We start from the raw sequence: 23,121 nt of genomic DNA, 5'->3' as shown, positions 1-23,121 counted from the left end.
ATCTTTTTCAAATTGACTTCACACACATACCCCAACCAAAGGGAGGACAACAACCAGCTTGTGTGGTCACAAATGTGTTTTCCCGATGGCCAGAAATGTACCCCACAAAAAGAGAACGATGTTATCCGCAAGTTTCCGTTTTTTTTACAGGAAAATACCCACACGTTCCAGGCCGGAGATCGTATTGTGGTGAAACAGCTGACGAGAAATAAGAAATAGCAGGATTTTGCCTATGGACCAGAAACTACAGTTGTAGCAGTAACCAGAACAGCAGTCCTCACTGAACATAGTTCCATCTGGATCCATGCTTCCAGAGCGAAGCTGGTCGAGAAAGGCCCAGGACCAGACCCAAGGAAAACAGGAAAGGAGGTACTAACGGGGGCAGAAAGCCCTGACCTTGAACAGGACAATCAAGGATAGGGGGTATTAACGGGGGTAGAAAACCCTGACCCTGAAGAAGATGAACTGCTTCCCCAATTTTAGGCCATGGTTCTGCCACTTTCTCCTGATTATACTGATTTTGTTGGCACCTAGCCATGGTGAAGTGGTGATAATACAGGACTCAAGCCACACCATATTGTGGTATAAAGATATCAAAATAGAGTGAAATGAACGAGCGCAAATAAAGATGTTTGCTTGAAAAGAGTATATAAAATGTTATAAAGCCGCTAGCATGAAAGGTATACCTCAGCACCTCTGTAATAATTAAAAATCAAACAGGCAATGTTTGTATAGCCTTCTATGCTGTATCACATGTGAGTGTTTTACAGTTTGCTATTTTACTTTGGATTTTCAATAAACAGTATTACACTATTAGCATTATTTTGCCTCCCTGGCTCGTTTTATTCTGAGCCACCCAAGGTGGAGGAGTCTATGGAATCTGGACGGCGTTGGACCCTTCTGGTGAGCCTGTGATGACCCCCATGAGTGAGTGACACCATCCCTGGGAGTCTGCTGCAGCCCTAGATGACGCCATTCTGATGACCAGATCCTGATGTCCATGTGGAATATTTACATACAACGCTCAGTTTGTATGTACTTCTGGTAAGTGCATCATTGTACTATTGCCTCACGGAACAGCCAGGAGTCTGCCACTACTTTGTGAATTCTACAATTTAGAGCCTTTTTGATTATTGGACTTTTTATATATTTTTACCATGAACTGATAAGTTTGATGAATATACACTGTATATGGGTATTTTCATATTGTGGTATAACTCATCAAATACTGAGGTTGTCACCTTTATTATTGATTACTGCCAAAGTGTAAAATGTTCCCATAACTTCCACTTCCTCTGGTTGTGTAATATGTATCATACTGCACATGTTGTTAGCCATGTATATATAGATGCCATAGGGGTACCAAGAGAGGTTCCAGACAAACTCAAGGCAAAAGACCAAGCAGCAACTGGATTTGAGTCTAATTTTTCATTGTCACCGTAAATAAGAACATTGATGGATAAATTATATTTATTACAATCAAAAAAAGATTTGTTAATTATACTAGGGATGCCCTAAAGGGAACTGTTGAACAATTAGAAGCCATTTCACAGATGACACTCCAGAACAGGATGGCTCTAGATGTGATCCTAGCTGAGAAGAGTGGTACATGCAAAATACATAGACATGGTAGACATTTGTTGCACTTACATCCTAAACAACACAGGCCCAAATGGCAAAGTCACATTAGCCATAAAAAAACTTGAAGACTTGTCTATAGAGTTTAAGAAGAACTCCGGCTTAGACAACTTTTGGGATTAGTATTTTAGATGGTTCACTAGCTGGAAACAGACACTAGTGCAGCTTGCTATTATTATCCTGATTATATTAGTTACCATAGGTTTTGTGGTTTGCTGTATTCTCCCATGTATTAAGAAGCTTATGAACAAAGGAATAGGTATGACTATGTATGCAGAAGTGATCTAAGAACAAACTGCCCCACTGAACCCAAAACCTAAAGAGTACCACAGTTATCTAGCCAAATACAAAAAGAAGCAGAAAAAGAACTATGTTGTGTAAGGGGGAATAAAAATCATAATGTAAATAATGATTTTAAGAGGGGATTGAAGGGAAATGTATGTCTTTTAGGTCTTTCATTTTGTTTTCCCCCCACTCCATTTTATATTTTGTACTAACATGTTGATTAATTGTTTTGTATTATACCCAGAATGAGTTAATGAGAATATGCTATGTTAGGTTAGCCTTGGTAGAGGAGATAGTATCCAATTATTTCTTTATACTAACAGCACCTGTTTCTGTTATGATATAATTAAAAGTCAAATACTTCTGTCCCATGGGAAAATAATTGTTGGATACTTGTAACTGATTTCAAGGCCTGAGCAAAGTCATGTTTATAGCCTTGACAAGTATCTAGCGAGATTCTATTGTATGTAGTAGATAAGTGTTTTAAAACAATTTAGAAACTCTTAGTCCTGGGAAAGTGAAACTCCGCTTCTCATCACTTTTCAGAATTGACGTCAATGTTGTCTTTTTGTATTCAGCCAATCAATTACTGACAACTCAGCTTTTTGATACTCTGTGCCCCCCACCTTTCTTTTTTCTGTTATATTAATTTTCTGCCCGCTAATAAACTTGAGAGATTGATTTCAACTTTCACTGTGTGTATGTGTATGTCTGTTGTCTTTACTGAGATGAAGTCAATCTCCCCGACGTGTCCGTACCTGAAACCGACTATAAAGACTGATAGCCAGGGGCTATCGACAACCTTTCAGGGTCATTGGTTCAAATCCCAACCACGGCACTACCTGCCTGGAATTTGCATGTTAATCCTGTGCCTGCGTGGGTTTCCTCTGGGTACTCCGTTTTTTCCACACTCCAAAGACATGCTGGTAGGTTAACTGAATCCTGTCTAAATTGTCCCTTGTGTGTGTGTGTGTATGAATGTAAGGTAGGAACTTTAGACTGTACGCCCCTTGAGGGTTAGGGACTGATGTTAATATACAACATATACGTACAGTAAAGCCCTGCATAAATTGACGGCGCTATATAAGCACCTATAATAAATTTTGTAGGTAAGGTTTATCAGAACTGGAAACAGTAATCTAAATGAGGTCAATAAAGTTCCATGCAATTAAATCAGGTCCTCATCTCTAAATGCAGAACACTGCTGGCTCATGGATCAGTTTGAGAGACATTGTTCTACAAAAGAGCAGCAACCTTTGTGCCTCTGTTTATAATACATGGCTATCCATCACTTAAGGTAGCTTCCATCTTGTCATCTCCTTTGGAGCTTTTCTTCGGCAAATCTAAATTAAGTCCTTAATGAAACTTAATGAAACTGTAATGGGGACTTTGGATATGAAGCATACAAATAACCTCCCTTGAAGGCTAACAGTCGCATCCCGTTGTTGAAGGAATGACAACACGAACGCCTAGGCTGTATAAATATTTATTCACATTACCTTCGGGATAAATGAGTTGACATTCAGCAATTAAATCTGCTCAGTAAAGTTTCAGTACTTAAAGGTTAAAGATTAGGCTTGCTCCCTCTTGTGCTATACTACAAATGCATGCTGTTTCTTCCGACAGATGACGAAGGCTCGGCCATCTGTTAAGTAAAGACCCTTCCAGTTGGCTGTGATGTTTCTGACAAATGGTTATTTGTAGACGTCAGTTTGAAGGTTTGTTTGGTGTGCAAACCAGCCTGGTGCTGGAAGATGAAGAACTAGTATTAAAGGGAATCTGTTATGGAAGAAAACACCTGTGGGAGAAGCCTGAGATGGAAGCTTTGAATGCCAGTCTGAACAGCAGTTCCAGGGAAGTGACATCACTTGCAGTCAAGATGAATAGGTTCAGCTTCACTGCCCTACAGCTAGTATGTTGTCCAGCTGTCAGATACTTACAGCTACCGTCTGAGAATTCTTCCACAATTTGCCTTGTGACAGATTCCCTTTTAAGTCATTTCTGCAGCAAACCTCTACCCAGTTTTATTATGGATCATTGCTAAAGGTATTTTCCCAGGAGAGCATCAGTCCTATTATAAAGAAGAATATTTGCTTAAGTGCTTAATTCACACAGGATCTCTCATTTCTGAAAAGCAGGGGGTGAGGAGATAGGGATACATCAGTGAGGAGAGCTCTGAGTGCTGATTGGAGAGAAGAGACACACCCACCTCCACAGAGCTCACAGGAACTGAGCTGAGGCTGTCAATCTGCAGGAGGTCCCTCCCCTTGTCAACATTTTTCTCCTGGTGTCAGGAAAACTTGTCAGAAGTGATTCATGCTGATAGCAGAGGAACGAAGCAGCAGACAGAAAGGGAGCTCAGTGCTCTTAAGTTAGACATGCACACACTATAGAGGGATATGCTTTGTTCATATTTCATGTCTGGGTTTTACAACCACTTGAGCTCCAGCGACATACCCGTACATTGCTGGATTCTCAGTGGTTATACAAGAATGATGCCTGCAGCGCGAGGAAAGTACTGCTGACAACCGGCAATTGTCAGCAAAGGGATCGGCACTGATGATCAGTGCCCAGCAGTGCTGCCCACCTGTACCCAGCAGTGCCACCCAACTGGTCCCATCAGTGCCATCCACCTCCATCAGTGCCATCCACCTGTGCCCATCAGTGCCACCCATTTGTGCCTTGTAGTGCCACTCACCTGTGCCCATCAGTGCCACACATCTGTGCCACTCAGCAGTGCCACCCACCTGTGCCCATCAGTGCCACCCACCTATGTCACTCAGTGCCACCCACCTGTGCCACTCAGTGCCACCCACCTGTGCCACTCAGCAGTACCACCCACCTGTTCCCATCAGTGCAACCCACCTGTGCCATTCGCAGTGCCACCCATCTGTGCCACTCAGCAGTGCCACCCACCTGTGCCCAGCAGTGCCACCCATCAGTGCTGCCCAGCCAAGCCACCTATCAGTGCAGAATAATCAGTGCCAGCTCATCAGTGTCACCTATCAGTGCCCATCAATGCTTCCTATCCATGCCCATCAGTGCTGCCTATCAGTGCCCATCAATGCTGCCTATCAGTTCTGCCTCATCAACGCACATCAGTGAAGGAGAAAAATTACCTGTTTGCAAAATATTATAATGGACACAAAGAAAAACGTTTTTTGTTTATAGCGCGAAAAATAAAACACCTAGTAGTGATTAAATACCACCAAAAGAAAGCTCTATTTGAGTGAAAAAAAGATAAAAATTTCATATGGGTACAAAGCTCAAATTTAAAGCTATTGAAAACTAATAAAAGCTGTTGAAAGCTTTTTAACCACTTGACTACCGGGCACTTATACCTCCTTCCTGTCCAGGCCAATTTTCAGCTTTCAATACTATCACACTTTGAATGACAATTGCGCGGTCATACAACACTGTACCCATATGACATTTTTATATTTTTTTTCATACAAATAGAGCTTTCTTTTGGAGGTATTTACTTGACGCTGGGTGTTTTATTTTTTGCGCTATAAAAAAAAAAAATATCAAAAAATTTGAAAAAAAAAGGGGGGGGGGGGAATTCTTTCCTGATCCCCCAGGAGGCCATCAGATATTTCTTGAATCAACTATCTCTGCTGTTATAACCTATGATGGTTAATATACAGTTATATTTAGTGTATTTGGGAATGCATCCAGCTCTTTTTTAAAGCAATCTACTGAGCTGGCCAGAACTAGTTCTTGAGGGAGGCTATTCCACATTTTCACAGCTTTTACCATGAAGAAGCCTTTCTGTATGTGGAGGTTAAATCTCGTTTCCTGTAGATATGAACAGTGCCCCCGATCCTCTGTAATCACCTGAAAGTAATTAACACGAACACCAATCAACACCAAGTTCACTTTATGTGTACCTATGAATTTATACATGGTGATCATATTCCCCCTTAAAGTGTTACTAACCCCATGGCCCTGCATTCACTATGTCTGGTCTTCCACAGTACACAGTTCTGCTGCATCATGGAAGCTGGGCTTTTTTTCCTGGTTCAAAACCAATCTGTTGAAAGTACTGTAAAAGTGTAACCTAACATCTGGATGAGAATTCAGATTTATCCATATTCCTTAACCTCCCTGGAGGTATTCCTGAGTGTAGCTCGGGGTAAAGTTTCAGCACCACAAGCGGTAACCCCGAGCTACACTCAGGAATACCCTGCAGCATTTCTCCGGGATCTCTTCTTCTCTTACCTTGTCCTGCACTCCAGAGATGTCCCTCCTGCAGTGTCCCTGGCCATCTCCTCTGGCCGTTGCCGGCATCCGTCTTCTGGGTTCCGTCCCCTGTGACGTCAGGACGTACGGGAACGGAACGGCGGGAAATTTGAAAGTTGTAAAAGTGACATTCAGTAAATATACTAAAATCACATAGTAAAACATTACTGTATCAAACCATTTCACATACATTTTGTCCCGAGTGCTTTGTCCTGTACCCTGCCTGCATTTTTATCGTTCCTTCTGCCTGGAAACTGAGAAACGTCCATGGTGTCCAAAAAGCGTCCCTTTAGGTCAAAAGCAGTTTTAGACCAGCTAGAGAACAGCGATAGTAAATCAGAACCACTTGCAGAATTGAGTGATAATGATTCATGGGGGAAATTCCTCATCAGACACTGAAAACGATTTTGTGACTTTGCTCAATGATGTGCGAACTTGGCGCTATATTTCAAATGTCAGTGTTTTTGGTTTGATTATATTATTTAATTAAATTTATTATTATTATATTATTATTTTTTATGAGTATTTATTAAATTATAATTTATGATTTCGTGTTTCAAATTTTATCATACCCGGGATGTTTACTAGACTCTTGTTTGGACAGATTTCAGTGAGTTATTCCTAAAAATTACAGGCCTACAATAAAAAAACAACATATTTCCATGCAAAAAAATGTACCGCTTTGAGCACAGAAATATGGACATAATCAGACCGCTAGGGAGGCTACAGTGTATATATTGCAAGTTTTTTTTTTTTAGTTTTGAACAGAAGAGTTAAAGCGGTATTAAAAGCCAACTTTTTACTTTCCCCTATATTGAAGTACTGTATTAACGCCTCATTCACACTGGGCATACAAAATTCTGCTTATACAAGCAAAATTGACTTGATTTTGTTCTGGGAGAGCCGTATACTGCATGATGTAGCTGAAGATACATACAGTTTATACATCCTGGACTGGTCTGCAGTTCCCAGTTGGTGGTGTTCCCTGTCCGCTCAGGAAGTGCAACTATGCCAAGTGGGTCAGGGCCAGAGCTTTCATCTGGCCACTGTCCTTAAGTATCTGATGGCTGGCCGGCAACCCCCGCCTGCAACAAGAAGACCCTTATCATCCCTGAACACCAACAGTTGGCAGTCCGCAGTGACAAGGCGTTCAACAAGCTGCATGATGGTGTCACAATCGCTCAGCGAGGAGCCCTGCCCAGCATCCAGGCTTTGCTGCTGCCCAAGAAGACCAAGAGCCATAAGACTACCAAGGTCAACTAAACCGGATCAGTTAATTTCTATTACACAGCTAACTGGGGTGCCTGCTATTTACTATAAGTAACATGACTAAGGTAAAACAGATGACACCCCCTTTAACATCATCACGAATCGCTATGACTGCCATAAACCCTTTTACCAACTATTCTAAAATAAATAGACCAACACCATTAGGAGTGAAAATTGTCCGTAGTGTCCATTTATTAACAAATAACCAATACAAAACATTCCTTTAAATAGAAACTTAATAACAACACTGATAATCAATAATCAAGGTTGCCAAGCTTTGAAGGCACTAAAGAACAACATCTGTTTTTGTATCTGTGTGACCACTTAAAGGTCTTCAGCCACAACACACTGACTTGGGAATGACCCCAACTCTCCACATTCTCCACAGTTCCAAATTCCCAGTTAACTGGAATTGTACAGAGGACACCATACCTAATATTCGGTATCATTGTTAATTCGTACCACCTCTAAAGATCCCAACCACCTCGCCACTACGACCCAATGAAACACCAAACCAAACAGCCACGTAGGAGGCTGGGAAGTTTCTTCATCGTTGGTTGGCCTCAAATTGCTTGAAGTTTTCCTTAAACCCACCTAGACAATATAGAAGCCCCACCCAGACCTTCAAATCCACCAGTACTGGCATTGCATTGTTTTTAACAATATTGTTTTGTCTATGGTGGTTGTCAAATCATTATTGGGAATTGAATTTGCAGCAGGGTACCGTAATCCTTTAAGATTGCGATCGGGGGGGGGGGGGTGTTGTAGCGCGAGAGTGATATGAGGAATCCTGCCCATTAGGAATTAGCAAATCGTATTAGAAGGAGGAGTGGTGGGGAAGTATATCTAGGATGAGGAACCAGAGATCTTGATCTGTGACAACGCCTTGGTGGTGGGGCGAAATGCATTGACGCAATTTCCGGTTCTGACGTATGACATCACGTCTGGTGAGTGGAACGCACGCTGGTGCGGTGTTCCGTGGCCATCTTTTGTGTGGCGAGGATAGCTCATCTCCATACTGCGGCCAGTTAATTTCTTCCTATGCTGCTGTGATTGTACAGTGATACTTGTGAAGTACCAGATGGGATCTTTTGTCTGCCTAAGGAGGTTTTATTAATTAAAAGGCTTGTTTTTTATTCTGAGAATGTGAGTGCATTTTGGGCATTGTTTCTAATATTAAAAGATATATATAGTATCACGCTATTGCTTTTCCTGTTTTTTTGCATTGCCATCCATCCATGGAGGTCGCCAAGAAGGGATCGCTGGTAGCTGCCTGAAAAGTTTTTATATCCATTTTAGCTGGTTACATTTTTATTCAATGCGAGTGCAATTATGGGCATTTTTTTTTATTTTTGAAAGGTTTACAGTATTACACGATTAGTGTTTCCCTTTCTTTTTTGCATTTCCATCGATTTATGGGAGATCGTTTTGGGAGGTTATCCAGTGAATATTTGCAAAGTGAGATACACCTGTGGAGGTTACACCTCACCTCTAAGCCTGTTTGATTCGTGAGTGTGGGTGAAATTGGATATCATGGATGATTTGAGCACGCTGGAAAATATATACCTTTTTCTATCACGTTTTCTTTTATGGGAGCACAAGACTTTATTTGGGACTTTTGGACTTTTTTTCAATTTGTACTGTTTTATGTAATATAATTATTTGCGCTACGTTTTCATTATAGTACCAGGGGCTGACTGACAACTCGTGGGGCCCCCGGGAAATAAGGGATCATGGGGCCCCTGTGTCCTTTCCCAAACTCAAAAAAGCCTAAGAAAAAGGTACCAGGGGCATCTCATGGGGCCCCTTACTGACCCCGGGCCCTCGGGCAGTGCCCAAGTTTCCAAATGGTCAGTCCGCCCCTGTATAGTACTGGTATGTAACCTAATATCTCTTAGACTGTAAGCTCCAAGGAGCAGGGCCCTCCTAACCCTCTTGTATTGAGCTGTATTGTTGCTGTATTGTCTCCTGTTATATTGTAAAGCGCTGTGCAAACTATATAAATCCTGTATAATAATAATATAATAATCTCCTAACTTAAGCTGTTAACCCTCTCTTTGCCTGTTTCCCTGTTTACCTAGTCATGTCAGCCCTTCGCCTATGTTTTTTTTTCTTCGAGCATATATTAATGAACGTTCTCTGCTAATCACAGGTTCAGAGTAGCTTGTAACTGTACTGTATTTACCACCAGACATGCAGTTGCTGTATACATTTATAGTATTTATTTACCCAGCATGAACATATTAAATGGTTGACAATTAACACTGAATCACTCACATCAATCCCTAGCCCAAAACGAACTTGCGTTCAAATACAGTAGTGCCAATTATCGCTGTTTTTTCCAGAGTCTCGAGTTTTGAAAACCTGGAGTCTAGAAAATTGCTGGTTTTCAGTTTTAGTCAACTGTCTAATAAAATGTAATATTGAAGTGAAGTCGAATCTTATCCTTAGGTGACTTTGGGATTGGCAAATTATTCCAGCATTTTAAATGCAAAAAAAAAATCAATAGATGTTTCATAGTGGTGAATTCATTGTTCAAGGTTCCTCAGAGTTGTACTTACCCTAATTTGTCTATTTTTTCTAAAATGCAAATATTCAACATGTAGATATCACTGAAGGTAATTTTAAAACGCTGAAAACGATGGTCTAACCTCTCTATTGCAATTCAGTAATTACCGCGCCTTCCATTTTTAAAGCATTATTTTCCAGTTTTAGAACATGAGAAAGAGGGTCATTTTGGCACTGCGAAAAAAGGGGACACTTTGCTGCATATTGAGGCTGGATGAAAGGGGCATTGTTAAACAAAGTTTGAGCCTACTTCTTATATACACAGCACACCTAATTCCATGGTCTTTTTACCAACAAAGTACTCCTTAACCACTTGTCCTCCTGAGGATTTACCCCCCTTAATGACCAGGCCTCTTTTTGCTACTCGGCGCTGCACTAATTCAACTGATAATTGCGCGGTCATGCAATGCTGCACCAAAATGAAATTTACGTCCTTTTTTTCACACAAATAGAGCTTTCTTTCAGTGGTATTTGATCACCTGTGCGCTTTTTATTTTTTACACTATAAACAAAAAAAGACCAAAAATTTTTTAGAAAAACAATATTTTTTACTTTCAGCTATCAAAAATATATAGTAAACTCAAAGTTAGTTATAAATTTAGGCTAAAATGTATTCTGCAACATGCTTTTGGTAAAAAAAATCTCAATAAGTGTATATTGATTGCTTTGTGTGAAAGTTATAGCGTCTACAAACTATGGTATAGATACTGCAATTTACACCATCTTTTTGCTATACAGCACTGCGCTAGTTTAACAGACAATTGCGCGGTCATGCAATACGGTACATAAATGAAATTTACATCCTTTTTTTCCCACTAATTGAGCTTTCTTTCGGTGGTATTTGATCGCCTGTGCGGTTTTTATTTTTTACACTATAAACAAAAGGCTGACAATTTTGAGGAAAAAAAACAATATTTTGGACTTTTTGGTATAAAACATGTCCAGTAAAACAAAATGTAAAAATCAAATTTCGTCATAAATTTCTGCCAAAATGTATTCTGCGACATGTCTTTGCTAAAAAAAAAACCAATACGTGTAAATTAATTGGTTTACGTGAAAGTTATAGCATTTACAAATGGCGGGAAAGATACTGGGATTTTTAATTTTTTTTATACTAATAATGGAGGTGATCAGCAACTTATGGCAGCGATCACTGACTTATGGCGGCGATCAGCGACTTATGGCAGGACTGCGGCACTACGGCGGACATTCTGACACTGGGGGGGAACTGACTTGACACCAATACAGTGATCAGTGCAAAAAAGATCCACTGACACTGTACTAATGGCACTGGGGAGGAAGGGGTTAACTTTTTTATTTACTGAAAGAGTTAACTGTGTGAGGGGAGTGTTTTACTAGGGGGCGGGGGTGTGTACTGCATGGGAACACGCTGATCCGGAGAGATGAAGTCTTCTCTCTGGATCAGCATGTCAGGAGCTGACAGGGGACTGACAGAAAGCACGGCTGCAGCATAAAGACTGCAGCCATCCTCTCTGTCAGTGATTGCCGCTATTCGCCGGGACATGGTAGGTAATGACCGACCATGACCCGGCGACTGACACCCGCGGCCGCGTGCCCCCTACCTGTTTTGCAAACGCACGTTTTAAAACATGGTTTTGCCCAGCCATGCCGATCTGCCACCGTATTTCTACAGTGGCTGGTCGGCAAGAAGTTAATTACAATGCCACAAATGAGAGTTCCACAAACACACATAAACCTCGGGACAAGGGATTGCTTAAAAAAATATATAAATCCCTTCCAATATAGCCACAGGACACTTTGAGGCTACCTTGAGGGCTTGTTCACACCTGCAGCAGCCCTTACAACCCATCTGAAAAGTGATCCATGGTGAACTGTCTTTCAAAAGGCAGTGGAGCAGTTGTTTCTAGGCATTTATGATGCGATACTGCTGCCTTCTAAATGCCTGTTTTTTTTTTTTGGTTTTTTTTACAGCTAAATTTTTAGGTTTTTTTTGTTTTGCTTTGAGATTTCCTTTAACCTGATATATCTCTTGAACAGAAAGTGAAAGGAAAATTGCGCAGTGGTACACATGTAACGTATAAAAAATTGGCAGGGGTTTTAAAGTAGTATTAAACTTCACTTTTTTTCTAATAGGTCCCAGGTGGCTATGCCATCATGTGCTAGTATGCAGGGGCGGACTGACCATTTGGAAACTCGGGCACTGCCTGAGGGCCCAGGGTCAGTAGGGGGCCCCATGAGATGCCCCTGGTACCTTTTTCATAGGCTTTTTTGAGTTTGGGCAAGGACACAGGGGCCCCATGATCCCCTATTGCCCGGGGGCCCCATGAGTTGTCAGTCCGCCCCTGCTAGTATGAACTGCATATTAGTACAGTATAGTAGATTTACCTATAAAACAAAGCCCTCCAGTGCTGAGCTGTCACTTCCACCTTTGCCAGGTCTTCCTTTCGGATTCATGTTCTCCGGCCACTTGAATGGCCAAGTTGTAATGACTTCCATGTATGCGCACAGGAGTCATCATCACAGCACAGCACTTTTTTACAATCACGGCATAGGCAATGTGCCATGAAAGCAAACCTAACTGTGCATGTGGAAGTGACGTCATTGGCCGGAGCCAACATGACAGAATTTTTGACTCGTCTATGGCCTGCCTTTGGCTTATTCACAGGTAGCTTTGTATTTTGTTAAAGAATATAAGACTTTCCCTGATTGACTGAGATGGAGAGGTGGGTGGTTGACATCACATCAAGCTCCACCTCAGCCAATCAGAGGCAGCCTTGTACTCATTCACAAAATACAAAGCTTTCTGTGAATGGCTGAGCAGCGCTCAGCCCAACTTGATTTTGTTTTGGGAGCAGGATGAAAAGTACCTTTCCCCAGTGGTGTATTTAGGTTTTGTGCTGCCCTAGGCAACACAAAGATCGTCTGCCCCCATGGACACGAACCAACACCACCACCCCCCTTCCCCATCCCACGGAGAGAGCCTGACATTGACCAACAACACCCCTGCCCCTCACCTGGGAGAACCTTCCACTAAACCGCCCAGCGATAGAGAGAAAGACACTCATCTTCACAGATCTGGACATCCCTGGGAACGAGAGTCAGGCTCTACATACACCATAAAGCAGCCCTCAGCCTCTCTTGGATCCTACCAGGTTCCCGTGGCATGCGTGTCTCTTCTTCCATTCCTTCTTCTGGGGGGAGGTGCTGCCCCCCTGAAAAATGCCGCTCTAGGCAAGTGCCTTGTTTGCCTTGTGGTAAATACTCCCCTGCCTGTCCCGCTGCTGGAAAATACAGCTGTATACTTTAACTGATGCTACATACAGTTTATACAGAGTTAGCAGGCACTTCTGTTTGTAAAGGTAATAGTTTACTTGGACAAAGCTATTTTAATTGGCAGAAAGCTGAAGTTCGGCTTTATTATGAGTAACACATTTGACATTTTCCTCTGGCCACAGTTTCCCTTTAAAGTTTCCAAGCAGGTGGCAGTTCTATGAGGAGAAGCAGGTTGAGGGACAGATGGATTAAATACTTCAGCTGTCACCCAAGAATAAACTTGCTGCCAGATTCTTGCATTGCTTCACCACTTTTTTTAAAAGATAACTATGCCCAAAATGGATATTTTAGTATTTTATTATTTTTTATTTTTATATTTTGCTTAGTTTTAGTGTCTTGTTTAAATTCCTTTCAGCTAACTCGGGTGGCCCACCCAACAATTAATTCCTATGCTACCGACATCCATATCTTTATATACCAAGGGCGGACTGACCATTTGGAAATTCGGGCACTGCCCAAGGGCCCAGGGTCAGTAGGGGGCCCCATGAGATGCCCCTGGTACCTTTTTTCATAGGCTTTTTTGAGTTTGAGCAAGGACACAGGGGGCGCCATGATCCCCTATTGCCCGGGGGCCCCATGAGTTGTCAGTCCGCCCCTGTTATATACTTGAGTCATGTTCCCTGACTACGTTATCCATTTCCTCTATCATCTATTTATTTACCAAATGATTGTGAAATCCAGCTGCAAGATGGTGATACTTTCAATATGGCCTTGTTGGAGGAAGTGGTTACTGTATCTTGGGAGTCTAAGACAGAAGAACTTAAGATAAAGATAGTACTTAGGCAGTTATTAGTTTTAGACAGAGTTGGCCTTCAAATGGATTTTCAGCTTTAATTACGAGAGTGGGAAACCCTTTTTAATTGGAGATACTGTACATTCTACAGCTTGGGTCAGTACCCTTTGGACCACTGCAGATCAACAGAAGGGTCTTCGAGCAGATCTGAATCTCTATAAGAACTCTACAGAAAAGAATATACAGTATATAAGCCCCTTGTGTCACCAATGGTAGCCATGGCCATGGAAATTCCAGCTTCTAGCCCTTCCCAGGATCCTCCACCTCCAAGTTACGACTCCTACATTTTTCCTTCTAGTCAGTGCTGATACTAGAATATAAAAGAATACAAAAGGCAGATGAATAGTCTGTTACAAACAATCAGATATACGTCAAATGCTATATCCCTATGTTAAAGGATGAACAGGGAGTCAGAACTACAATAACAGTCACAGCAGATGAACAGCAGAGTAGCATAAAGGACTGCTCGGGAACCTGTTTGTGGAGTGTAAATTTTGGTGCCGCCATATGCCTATGACAGACTCTCAGCTGAGCCACTCTGGATTGTTGTAATATCTGAAATACAAAAATCATAGCTCCCAGCTGTCCCTTTTTTGGAGGGACTATCCATCTTCTGGAACCAAATTTATCCTTCTATCTTTTTCATCCTCATTTGTCCATCTTTACGCTCTAGAAATATACTAAAAGAAGCACCAACTACCAAAACTGTTATCCTACACTAACCTTTACGCTAATAAATTTGTCATTTTACAAAGCCAAAATAAAGGAAAAGTAGCTGTGAAAAAAGATACTTGATCAATCATTTTTGTGTATTCTTTTTTCCTGGTTCCTGAATATATTGGAGCTGAATGGACTTTATATGCACTTAAACACCATTTTTGTATAAAATTTCCATACTCTTTATTGGCAAATCATGTAGTTACAACAATTAACAATGATTTCTAAAATATACCAGATAAGTATCATAGTTAACAACAAATTGCACCTCAAAATTAAGATCCTATCGGTCCTAGGTGACCATATAACCTTACTGGTACCAAATGTGGATCATCGATGATAATGATGATCTTATAGTAGATAGAACACAGGTGTCTTGTCATAATACGGAGCTAGTACAACCTCAGCTGAATATTGGCTCTACATGTTTTGCGTCTGTAGGTCGCTTCTTCAGGAGCTATGAAAGGGTGCATCTATAATAAAACAAAATTTAGCTGTTGACCTGTCTGTAGTAATACATATAATCCAACAAAACAAAATAACTTTTTCACATATAATAAAACTTGTAAAAATTTTTAACAAATAATACGTAAAGTGTATGTTTAGCCAATATTTTTTTAATTCAGGAAAGCGAAGGTAAGGGTTAAAACCCCTATCTGATTATTTTATTTTAGTATCTGTGTACCATTTCTGGAATTTTCAAAATGAGGGGAATTGTACAGTTGTGCCCAGAACAGGTGTTACTATTGGACGATTTCCCCTCATCTGTTGCTGTGGGGACAACTCTAAAATTTTGGACTTTTTCTTTCTCAGTGACAGTTGTTACGAATAGAGGGGTAGATCTTCCTATTGGCGACACAGACAGCAATAAATAAAAAACAATTATTTTTTGAAAGAATTATACATGACCTCTTCTTTGGATACAGTGCAAATGTTACGCTTTTAAAAATAACAATAAACCCTAAAATAACAAATAATTATTAATAATTAATGATTATTGATGTTAAAATATTTTGTTATATATTTATTTTCTAATTTTTGAAGCAACCTAATGGTGAATCAAACTCTTCCACACTCCATTCAAAACTAAAAAAAGTTTTTGCCTAGAAATACAGTTTAAAATGTTTGTAAACACAACCTTTCATATTCCTGATATGTCTGTTGTACCATGTACTTGTATGAAAAAGTATCCTGTTCTCTTTGTTTGCTTCCTTTTTGTGAAATCCCTGGTGATCATCCCCTTAGCCTATCTGTGTCGCAATCTCTTTTCTTTAAAATATGAAAAAATTCAGGGATTGACAGTGCTATAGGAATGCAACACATAATGTACATTTTTATTTGCTGCTTCTTGTAAACTCCGTCAGTATGGGCTCATGATATGAAAACGTGGTGCCATGCATGTATCATTGGTATGTTGCATTGTTGATTCCTTTCAATAAATAAATAATTTATTTAAAAAAAATCCTTGATGATCCTGCCAGTCCCTCTGATTTCCTATTTAAAAATGACCATGCTGGCCATAGAAGCACATCTATCCTAGCATGGTCAGTTTTCTGGCTGTGCTGGGAGCACAGCCTGCTTGTCCTTCAATGGTAACATGGGCGCTGACATGCCCTCCCTCCCCATGCACAACTCTTCATTGTGGAGATCAGTGTACTGCTGTTGACATGCCCCGTGCAGTCTTCACCCTCACCTCTTATTCTGACTCCAACTGTGACTTATCCCTTGTTGAGGCCTCCCTGTATAAGAAGATACAGTCACTGCGGACAGTCTTTATCAGATAGTTGCGGACAGTCTTTATCAGATAGCTGAATTCACCAAACACCTTTTTCTAATCCAAGGAAATCATTATTGCACGCAGCAGTACAGCAGACAACAAGATGTAGCAGATGATTGAAAAGCCAGTGTTTGCGGGTCAAAACATGGTAATGTGTTTCCGGATGTGAGCAGAATACATCGGTGCTAGAGACAAGTGGCCATATTCATCCCAATAAAGACATAGTAAAAAGGAAAGGAAATACATCACCTAGATTGTACAATCTCCTAAATTGTAAGCTCGAAAGAGCAGGGCCCTTGAACCCCTCGTGTTTTGTTTTGTTACTGTATTGTCTCATGTTCGGTCCCCCACTATAATGTACAGCGCTGAGCAAACCTTTTAGCGCTATATAAATACTGTATAATAATAATAATACATCACAAGTGGGAGGAACACAGGATGCAAGACAGAAAAGGATGGTGCAATAACCAAAATAACCACAAGATGGCAGTATCTTAATTAACTATAAGGAGGCTAATAAACAATGGCTTAAGAAAATTAACTGTATAAATTTCAATTCACATTGAACATTAACCATGACTATGCTTTGTATTATATTTTTACACAATAAGTGTGACAGTACACCCCTTAAGCAGCCAAGAGGTCATGTGATAATTTATAAAAAAAAAATTAAAAAAAGGTGTTTATAATGTTTTATTTATACCGTTATATTGTATATATACACAATTTACCTTTCATTTCTATTTTAATAAACCAAATGTCTTTTTATGACAAGGTGAGAGCTCACATATGCTTTAACTTTTAGCAGTCTTTCCTCTTGATATCAGTGGAAGCAGGTGGCTCCTGGCTGCTTGCAAATGCCTGCTGGCTTTTGGAAGGCAATGACTGGCTCCTGAGCTCTGTGCTCTAATATGCCACCCTGCTGATACCAACTCACCAAACTTATTGACTTTTTCAAAACAGTTTTTGAAGAATATTTTTACACTTTTCCGTACAACAGTATTTCTGGACTGGAATGCATTGCTCAGTGCACCAAACTCTTTATAGAATTAGTAATCAAATATTATCAGCAAGAACATTTTTCATAGTTTAATAAAATCTATGCAAATCCAATTACTAAAATCCCACAAAAGCTTTAACATTTAAATTGGATTTCAAAAGTTATTTTTACACCTGATGCTTTATTTAAAGTAATAACTGGTGATCCTGCCACGAATGTCCTTGTCAGGCACTCACTGCTATGGGGCATCAACTGTCCCTGTGTTGTCTCTTTGTCACACTCACTACCAAGGAGACCTACCAGCAGCCATGACTGAGACGCATCTTACAGGCATTCCCTCAGAATAGAGGTCTACAGCCATAATCTGCAGCCATTGCTTCAGGGAATGCATGTACACAGGGACTGGCTGAAACAGGTTGGAGTAGATCAGCAATACTGAGGGACAGATCTAATGCGAGGCAAACAAGGCGTTTGCCTTGGGCGGCAATTTTCATGGGAGCGGTACCGGCCCAGGCAGAAGAGCAGAGGCGGGTCTTTAATTAGTTGGGAGGACTGCCAGACAGATCACTGTGTTCTGGGGAGCCTGGTGCCACTGCCTCCTGTAGTGTTTTGACAAAGGAGCTCTTCCACAGCAGCCAGACACGGTATGTAGGCTTCCCCACTGCCTGCTCTATCCTCCGATCCACCCTGCAGTGGCACCTGAAAATGAGAGCAATGACCAGGAGGAATACAGAAGAGGCCGGGGCTCCGGCCTGGAGCAGCCAAGATGGCGCCAATTCGCTCCCCACTTGTGCTCCTGCGGATAGAACCTGGGAGGCTGCAGCCAGACTAGAGCATTTTGCCTGGGTGCCTGATGTGCAGCAGCAGAGGCAATCAGGGTCTGTTTCTATTAAAAAGCCATCGCATTTGGAGGATCCCCTTGCTGCTGGTGAGTCCACCACAGACAAACTGCTTGCTAACCAGGGAGAGGACAGTCCATTACAGCCTGCTATATCAGAGACCTCATACGCAGCACAGATACCTGTTATATAACAAGATACCCCTGTCCTCTGCCCCACTGACCCCATCCTGTGCTCTGCTGACCCCTTCCCTCTCCCACTGACCCCATCCTGTGCTCTGCTGACCCCATCCCCTGTCCCACTGACCCCATGCTCTGCCCTACTAACCCCTGTCCTATACCCAGCTGACCCCATCCTCTGCCTGCTGACCCCATCCTATGTCCCACTGACCCCACCCTCTGCCTGCTGACCCCATCCTATGTCCCACTGACCCCATCCTGTGCTCTGCTGACCCCATCCCCTGTCCCACTGACCCCATCCTGTGCTCTGCTGACCCCATCCTCTGCCCCACTGACCCAATCCTGTGCTCTGCTGACCCCATCCCCTGTCCCACGGACCCCATGCTCTGCCCTACTGACCCCTGTCCTATACCCAGCTGACCCCATCCTCTGCCTGCTGACCCCATCCTATGTCCCACTCACCCCATCCTGTGCTCTGCTGACCCCATCCCCTGTCCCACTGACCCCATGCTCTGCCCTACTGAACCCTGTCCCATACCCTGCTGACCCCGTCCTATGTCCCGCTAACCTCATCCTGTGCTCTGTTGACCCCATCTTCTGCCCCACTGACAAGAGACAAGAATGGTATCGCAACTGTGGTGGAACAAATTTAGATGGGGAAGGGCGCCCGATTGCCTAGGACAGGACAAAACCAAAATGCACCACTGGCTGTACTAATATACCATGTAAGTTAAAAAAAAGAAACATACTATTAAAAAGTAGCAATTTTTATGATGCACGGTGCATTAGCAAAATATCTATTTAGGGTTAACATAAACTTTATTGGTGCAGGAAGATGCATGGTCTTAACACTGAACTCTATGCTGTATAAATACAAGTGGTATGTGCATTCTTAGTTGAATGTTGTTGTGCTTGTGTATTTGTTTCAGATCTGTACAGTTATCCAGTCTGAAAACACTTTCTGTGAGACCGGTCATTGCTGCTCTCTCTCCTTATAGGGTGAGTGACCTCTCCCCCTGTAAGCAATACACAAGTACGATTCATTCTGAATCGAAATTCACATTACATTTTTGTTAATTGGAGGTCCAGATGTATCCAAATTTTCTAATTACAATAGTAACGAATTTAACAAATCCGAAATAACGAAACAAAATTTTGTCCAAAATTTGGATCAAATACAAATTTGAAATATAAACAAATTGCTGACTATTGATGATTTCCTTCAAAGACTATGGGGTTTATTTACTAAAGCTGGAGAGTGCAAAACCAGGCTCGCTTCTGCATAGAAGCCAATCAGCTTCTAACCTCAGCTTGTTCAGTTAAGCTTTGGCAATAAAACCTGCAAGCTGATTGGTTTCTATGCAGAAGTCTGAGTCTGATATTGCACTCACCAGCTTTAGGTACATAAAGTGAAGGAAATAAGTATTTGATCACCTTCTGATTTTGAATGTTTGCCCACTCACAAAGAAATGATCAGTCTAAAAATCGAATGGTAGGTGTATTGTAACACTGAGAGACAGAATAGCAACAAAAAATTCAAAAGAAGTGCATGTCTAACAAATTATGTACTGATTTGCATGTTCATGAGGGAAATAAGTATTTGATCCCCTATCATTCAGCAGGATTTCTGGCTACCAGGTGTCTTTCATACAGGTAACAAGCTGAGATTAGAAGCAGTCTCTTAAAGGGAGTGCTGCGAATCTCATTTTGTTACCTGTATAAAAGACACCTGTCCACAGGAGCAGTCAAACAATCAGATTCCAAACTCTACACCATGGAAAGATCTGTCCAAGGATGTCAGGGACAAGATTGTAGACCTACACAAGGCTGGACTGGGCTACCAAACTATCGCCAAGCAGCTTGGTGGGAAGGTGACAACAGTTGGTGCAATCATTCGCAAATGGAAGAAACACAAAACAACTGTCAGTCTCCCTAGGTATGGTGCACCATGCAAGATCTCACCTCGAGGAATGTCAATGATCATGAGAAAAGTGACGAATCGTCCCAGAACTACACATCAGGATCTTGTCAATGATCTCCAGGCAGCTGGGACCACAGTCACCAAGAAAACAATTGGTAACACACTACGCCGACAAGGATTGAAATCCTGCAGTGCCCACAAGGTCCCTCTGCTCAAGAAAGCACATGTCCAGGCCCATCTGAAGTTTGCCACTGAACATCTGAATGATGCAGAGGAGGACTGGTTGAAAGTGTTGTGGTCAGATGAGACCAAAATCGAGCTTTTTGGCATCAGCTCAACTCACCGTGTTTGGAGGAGGAGGAATGCTGTCTATGACCCCAAGAACACCATCCCAACTGTCAAAAATAGTGGTGGATGTAGCAATCACGCACACAGAGATGGATGCGAACCTCCATTTTGGCAAAGGCCTCCATCTTCTATCATTTTTTACTCCCAAATCAGCTTCGATCATCCCCATTCCTTCTCTGTTGAGTGACATGTGGTCCCTGGATGCTGAGTTCAAAAAGGCATCAAGGCCCAGCGGGGGAGCTCCTGGCTATAAACCCCAATTAGCCTGGCCCCCATATGTCTGCGAGACTCTGCTTGGAAAAGGATCGTAAAACCATAAACCAGTCCCTCGCTGAGCTTCAAAGATATTCCAGATAAGCCATAAAGAAGATATCACATTCAAAATCCACTTTCCCCTATGATTACATATCTTGGAATATGAAAGACTTACATAAAAACCAGGCATATATCCAGACCGGTCACTTTAATAAAAGTCGTCTGATATATTACACCCCCTAGCTGACACAAATAGGAGAGTAGAAAATGATATCTCATTAACCATCCCAGCAGGTATGTCATATTTCATATCTAGACATTCAGCAGATGATTCTGCGTATTAATCTACCCGTGGATAGAATGTTACATGTACCTAGGAAAAGTTATTGACCATAGTATAATTTGGGAGGGATTTGGTCATAGCCTGAGCTCCACGCCTACAACACCCCTCCCCAACTGAGGCAATTGGTTCTCTGCTTTAAGGAGACACCCTGCTGAGTTCCTAGAAAAAGGCTGTTATGCTTGAAGCTAAGCAAAGCTGAGTTGAGCTAAGTTGAAGATTCTCCCTTTTAACATTGGAACTAACTTTGGGAGATAAGGCACCCTTTTGGCTCAGGGAACTTGATCTGCTTAAACCAGGCTTTTGGCAAGTACTTTATCTCTCTAAATTCCTTTCTGTTATCTCTTTGCCGTGTTATTGCTCTCCGTATATTTATATATATATATTGGCTACATCTTTTTCTGTAAATATTTTTATTGCACCCTCTTGACCTTTTAGTAAAGGTCAAAAGACTGAAATACTGAAAGGCTGAAGCCCTCTGTCAGCTGACGTCACTCAGCCAGTCCAAGCTGGGGAAAGATCCCGACTTTAAAGTCGGGATCCACCCCAGAGTCTGAAGTGGCACCTTGCTCAGCCTCTCAGCGCTCCACTGAGAGCCTGAGTCAGCCACCCCCTCCACAGCCCTGCACTCCAGGAAGTGTGGGGGGCAGAGCAGAGAACGGTGACTGACAGTCACCACTCTCTGCTCAGAGCGGCTGTGAAAACATGTGATTGCTGAGTTCTCACCCTTAGAGCCGGTGGGGGACAGATGCAGCATCGGACCCATGCTGCATCCACCTAGGTAAGTATGATTTAAAAACTTACCATACTTCTCTGTTAACTCTAACCCCTTACCCTAACAAAAATAAATAAATGAATAATAATAAAACAAATAAATAATAGCTATAAAAGCTGAAAAACCTAGCAACAAATGATGAAACAGATGATTTTTTTCTCTAATAGCCAAAGCTCAAAAACACTTTTAAAAACGCTGTTAAAAATGTGCAAAAATTATCAAAAACATGCATATGAACGTGCAATAGAACGCAAAAAAGTTCGATCAAAAATGCAACGCTCAGGTGTGAATGCAGCCTAAGGGATTACTTGCTGCCTCTGTGGATTTACTGCCTAAGTGGACTCTTGACTTGCTTTATGAACTATCCTAACTGATGGGCACTTAGAAAACTCTACAGGAAAAAGGGTGGAAGATTTCTTTGACAACTGTCTGTTTGTTGCCTTTAGCTACTTCAGTAAAAGATGTGTATTCTTCATCTGAAATGCCTAGTCTGAAGACTCTCTAAAGGGGCGCATGCATGGTGTTTCAAATATCAGGGCTTACATCAGGGAACTGAAAGTTAGAGAAGATACAGTACAGCATCTAACAAGCAGATTGCTGTCCAGAAGAGGCTGTATTGCTATTGCTAAGGACTACCATATTTGTGTCACTTGCTAAAGCAGCCAACCAGTTAGGAGATGGGTGACATGGCAGGGGTGATGGTTACTTGCATTCTGAGAATTAATTTTTGGCACAGAGTGTCTAGGGACTCAGTCTGGGAGTCATGGAAGAGATTCATATGTATTGAGGCCTCAGGAGGAGAACAAGCATGTATTCAGTAGCAACAGTTGGACCAGTCACTGCAAGTGAAGTAATAGCAA

The sequence above is a fragment of the Staurois parvus genome, unplaced genomic scaffold (assembly GCF_062004578.1).
Source record: "Staurois parvus isolate SC_StPar_1 unplaced genomic scaffold, SC_StPar_1.0 ptg000581l, whole genome shotgun sequence".
Classification (NCBI taxonomy): Eukaryota; Metazoa; Chordata; class Amphibia; order Anura; family Ranidae; genus Staurois; species Staurois parvus.
This window is presented reverse-complemented; position numbering follows the sequence as displayed.